Genomic DNA, 6,000 nt, shown 5'->3' with positions numbered 1-6,000 from the left:
ATTTTCTTCAGATGAGATATAGCAGGGTGACTAGGGAAGACCTGATTCACATTCCATTTGGGACATTAGATATTTCTGATTGCCCAGGATACATAAATTCTGCCTTTTCTTTCTTAAGAGAGTAGAATTTTTGTGATCCAGGAGTAAACCACATTATCTCAAGAAAACCTCCTTTCCCTTTGCCAATGTTTGTTTCATGAATGGGCATATGATCCCTAAATTGGGCCAGTTAGAAATGAAGAAAGGTCTCTGGTAGATTTTTAGGAAGTTCTTGTTCACACTTTAAGAAAAAAAAAAAAGAATATATCAAAAGGATTCTGTCTACAAAATGTTAGAGAAGAAACCATCATCCTGTGACCATGAAGGGAACTATCAAGGGAAATTATGAAACTGTGAATCTCCATCAGAAAAACTCCAAGTCCTGGAGCACATTGTGGGGCTTCCAGAAAAAGACACTCTGGATTGGGGCCTGCTAGTAACAGGAGCCAGTACATTCTCTACTTATTTCTTGATATTTGAGTCATGCTAGCTGGTAATTACCTCTGAAAACAGCTAAAATAATATGAGTACTAACTAAATTAGGACCTTAATGCAGCCTGCCTCACCGTGATCACTTTACTGTGCATATTTTGTGAAAAGGGAAAATGAAAATGAATTGAAAGTTTTAGAGAACTCAAGCTACGTCATATTATATGGGGAATCATCAATATTGACTACACCAATGACAACTCCCATGTTTCATGGCCACACTTTTTTTGTAAATAGGTCGAAATAATTCTACTGTGAGCAAGACTCTGTGATGTGGCTATGTTTTGGCACCTTTTTACAGCATAGACCAGAAGCAGTTGCTTCTATTTTGTCTAAAGTCCTAGGCAGCCATGGTTCTGATGCCAATGGATATTAGACATCCTCTGTTGCTGGTATATTGTTGTCTTTGCTCCAGTGACCTTTCCTACAGAGAACCTTATAAATCTCAAGAGTAGAAAGCACTGGGCATCTGCTGAGCTTCCAGACATACTTTTGCAGTTATATGAATCCAGTTTGGTGCTGAATGTGGTCAGAAACTTGATTTTATAAAGACCTTTGTGTCAACTGTTAATATCTGTTATTGTTGTGTTCATTCAACCAATATTTAGTGAATGCCTACTGTGTACAAGATAATTTTCTGTTCCTTAAGGGCTACTATATGTGTTTGCCCAGGATTCTATAATAAAGTATTGGGTGAGCTTAACCAACAAAATTGCAACAAAATTCCTCATTGTTCCAGAAGTCTAAAAAGTCTGTGATCAAGTCGACAGGCTACTTCATACTAAGACATCTCTCCTGGGCTGTTCCCTGAATTTTTATAGGATCATATCACTGTGCATGTCTGTGTCCAGATTTCCTCATCTTAAAAGATTCCAATCATATTGGGTTAGGGACCATCCAAAAAACCTCATTTTAATTTAATTATATCTTCAAGACTTTTTTTTCTAAAATCTGTTATATTCTGAAGTACTGGATATTAAGGCTTTAAATATGGGTTTGTTGTTTGGGACTGTTTTTATTGTTATTGTTATTCTTTGTTTGTTTACTTATATTTCTTTTCTTCCTTTGAGACAGGTCCCTATTATAGCCCAAACTGTCCTTGAACTCATCTTCATGCCACAATATCTCAAGAGTTTAGATTACAAGAATGTACTAACAAGATTGACTGTTGGCATATGGGTTTTGAGTGAACACAATTCATCCCATAACAGACACATCATGAATGAAGGAATGCAAGTCTTGTGCTGTGGAATGATCCTTTTGTACACTGTGAAGATATGTTGCTCTCATTGCTAATAAAGAGCTGACTGGATAATGGCTAGGCAGGAAGAGGTTAGATGGGAGAGCCAGACTGAGAGAACAGTGGGAAGAAGGAGGGCAGAGTTGCCAGCCATATGCAGAGGAAGCAGGAGATGAACATGTTGTGTTGAAAAAAGGTACCACCTCATCATAGAGCATAGATAAGAAATATAGATTAATTTAAGTTGGAAGAGCTAGTTGGTAACAAGCCTAAGCCACTGGCTGAGCATTTATAATAAATAACAAGTCTCTGTGTGGTTACTTGGAAGTGGGCTGGCAGGACAGAAAAGTCTGCCTACAGTCCAGAACAGTGACATTCTCTGAATGTGCAATAGTTGCCATAACTTGTTCACATCTCAGTAGCCATGAGTTGTTAGAAATGGAGGGGCTTCATTTCCTATGGTGGGATACCCTGTTCAGCCTTGATGCAGGGGAGAGGGACTAGTCCCTACTTCAACTTGGTATGCCAGACTTGGTTAACTACCTCAGGGAGGCTTTACTCCCTCTGAGGAATGGATAGGGGATGAGATGGGGGCAGGAGGTAGGTAAGGCAGGAGAAGGGAAGAGAGGGGTAACTGGGGTTGGTATGAAATATGAAAAAAATTTAAATGAATTAAAAAAAGATGTAGAGGGTTGTTGTTTTTTTTTTTAACTGATGTTCAGGGCCCTCCTTGTCCTTTGCAAGAATATATTCCATTACTCACAGGGATACTCTTTATTACTGTTTTTGCTGATTCTATGTAAAGTGATAAATTTAGCCTCTCTCCAAGTTGTAGGTAAAACACATCTAAAATTCCAGAAGAAGAAATAGCAAACTGTCTGCAAAAATATATTTAGTGGTGGGATGAACGTGATCTGTGGAGATTGTGCTCTGCTGTAGCTGTAGCTGCAGTGTTGCTAGCACTTGTTCATGAAGTATCTTTTTCTATTGCAGTTCTGGATGAAATGTGTTAGATACTCATGGCTTCATTAATCTATAAAACAATACCTTCATCTGATCATTTGCATTTTCTAAATGAGAAAATTGACAGACATGTGAGATGTTTTGGTTCACCTCTTTTGGGCCTCTGTATTCTTGGGTCCAGTGCCTGCACTATCAACTACTAGTCAGCCTTGCTAGGGAAAGGAAGAATCCATTCTCCAGGAGGCAAGGAGTTGGACTTGGAGTTGCTGAAGCTTTGCTAAACTCTACATTATATTCCTGTTGGTGGTGGTGGCGCACGCCTTTAATCCCAGCACTCGGGAGGCAGAGGCAGGTGGATCTCTGTGAGTTCGAGGCCAGCCTGGGCTACAGAGAGAGTTCCAGGAGAGCCATTTCTATACAGAGAAACCCTGTTTTAAAAAATCAAAAACAAACAAACAAAAACTCTATATTATGTAATGCTAAAGCTGAAAGGGACTAATGAGATCATGAATCCTTGATCAAGGAATGTGCTAGGTGAGCTAAAAGTTAAAACTATAATTTTAATTTTCTTGATCAAAATATCTTTTTTAGTCTATTCTGACAAATGCCTTTTGATTTTTCATTTAGCATATAACAATGATTATATCAAAAACTGTAGTGAATTATTTTTAGATTGCATTTGTTTCTCAAAATATTTTACCTATATATAAAAAAAACAGAACTAAAATAAAAGGCTTTGATAGCTAAAGAAGAAATATCCTCAGCTCTTCTAGGCAAAGAAAAATATAAGCATGAAAAACAAATACTGTTTGGAAGCTGTGTTTCTCACCAATATGGGCTAATTTTAGCCCAAATATATATGTGTGTATTGGAGTTACCATATAATGAGAAAACAATGCCTCTACTAGGAATCAGAGGGTAACAAATAAAAAGCCAAGTGCCAAAAATAGAGTACTTCTTTTGGAATTGTTGACCAGTAAAGTCCCATAGACTCCCAAGTATCATAGGCTACTGCCATTGCTCTTGGTTACCCTCCAGTAATTGATGGCAAAAATCCTAATGCTGATGATATACTTGAATAATATAACATGTTGAAATCAAGCTGGTTACTGACCTGGAAGTTTCATCACTACTGGCTAGCTTTCATAGCACTGGAAGGTGTGATGCATGTTACTGATTAAAACTGATCAGTAGGTCTTACTTGGCTCTGAACCCCGTGAACTACAATAATAGCTGGCCTGGCAACACATGCCCACTGGTGCAACAGTAACATACACGTTATTAAAGTAACCATAGTTTAATAGTTTATAGTTGGATTTAAGTCCCACTCCGTAAGATAAAACCAATATGTAGCACTATTATTGGTCTAAGAACCTATGGCTAGACAGGTAGGCACTAGAGGAAAGTCTGCTATTCTGCTAAATGGATATAATATTAAACTGACTCCCAATGCCTTATCATTATACCCATAGGCCTATGCATCTCCCAACCCTCATCTGAGAAGCTTCTGTTTACAATAGATGGTGATTAGCATGGAGACTCAAACTTGCCAAGGTAAATAGAATGAGATACTGCAAAATGTTCAGCCCTAAGTAGAAAATATATACCTCAGCCCCTCCTCCCATGGCTCAGCATCTAGTGTGGAAGAGAGGAATGTAAAATGTAAGAGCCAGTGGTGGTGGATGGCTTCAGGAAACAGTGCCTTCTGGACAGAGCAGGGCAACTGAGCAGATTAACTCACAGCTGTTGCAACATCCATTCACAAGGCCCATGCAAGCTCAAGCCAGACCAGCTTGGAAAAGGAGTTTGGTGTGAAGATTCACTCCTAGCTGAAGGACTGTTGACAGCTGTTAGCTGCTGAGACAAAAAGAGACAATTTTCTTTAAGAGAGTAGTCCTTTTCTCTAAGTTGGCCATGGTCGGGTGGAAGGATGCATATCCAAGACTATATGGGGTAGTACAAACTCATCTTGACAAGGGAGAGAGAGAGAGAGAGAGAGAGAGAGAGAGAGAGAGAGAGAGAGAGAGCCAGGTGGTTATCTCTTAACCTCCAGTTCCTGAATAACCACTCAGAGACTAATATTACGTATAAATGCTCAGCTGGTAGCTCAGGCTTATCACCAACTAGTTCTTACACTTAAATTAACCCATAATTCTTATCTATGTTTAGCCACATGGCTTGGTACCTTTTTTCAGTATGGCATTCTTATCTTGCTTCTTCTGAGTCTGGCTGGTGGCTCCTGACTCTGCACTTCTCCTTCAGGTTGGGGCTTTCTCACCTAAATTTCTGCTCAGCTACTGGCCTGTCAGCTTTTTACTAACCAATGAGAGTAATACATATTCATAGTGTAGGAAAGAATTGTTCCATGGGGGTGGGGGGGAGAGAAAGAGAGCGAGCACAAATTTGGATGAATAAGGAAGAGGGGCTAGATCTGTGAAGACTTTGGGGAATTGGGTGAATATGATCAAAACTCTCAAAGAACTAATAAAAAATAAAAATAAATACCAACAAAAGGGAGTGATTCCCATTCAACACCTAGGACACAGGATAAAGCTTTTGGGACCAGGACACCAAGCACCCAACATAAAGAATAGAACAGTTATGCAAAACATTTATTGGTAATAAGCAACAGAGATCAACTAGTATGTTTAATGTCTGGTTTTACAGAAAATTACTAAATGCACATATTCTGTTGTGATGTTTTATTTTAATTGAAGTATGTGAAAAAATAGTGCTTCATACAGATGTGTCATAGAAAAAGAGAATAAGACATTACGCTGACTGGGTTTATGTCAACTTGACCCAAGCTAGAGTTGTCTGGAAGGAAGGAAACTCAGTTGAAAAAATATTTCTATAAGGGTGGGAGTCTGTCGGAGTCTAGCTCCGACCTGTTGAAGGGTTATTGTGGGGAGGAGAGAGGAATGAGGAAAGGATAGATAGAAAGATAGAAAGAGATGATAAGAAAGACAGAGACACAGGATAGCTTCGGGAGGACCCTGGTTCAATAACCAGTCACCTCAAAGTTCATTCGAAAAGGCTTTTTGTACAATGCCAAAAGTCCTCCCCTATCAAGATCAAAGCACAGGTTGGGGATTTTGCTCAGTGGTAGGTTGGGGATTTTGCTAGCAAGCACAAGGCCCTGGGTCTGATCTTCAGCTCAAAAAAATTCACACACACACACACACACACACACACACACACACACACAAAAAAAAAAAAAAAAAAAAAAAAGATCAAAGCACAACATACAGCCAAGTCTAGAACCTTCA

Source organism: Onychomys torridus, chromosome 16 (genome assembly GCF_903995425.1).
Source record: "Onychomys torridus chromosome 16, mOncTor1.1, whole genome shotgun sequence".
NCBI classification, from domain to species: domain Eukaryota; kingdom Metazoa; phylum Chordata; class Mammalia; order Rodentia; family Cricetidae; genus Onychomys; species Onychomys torridus.
This window is presented reverse-complemented; position numbering follows the sequence as displayed.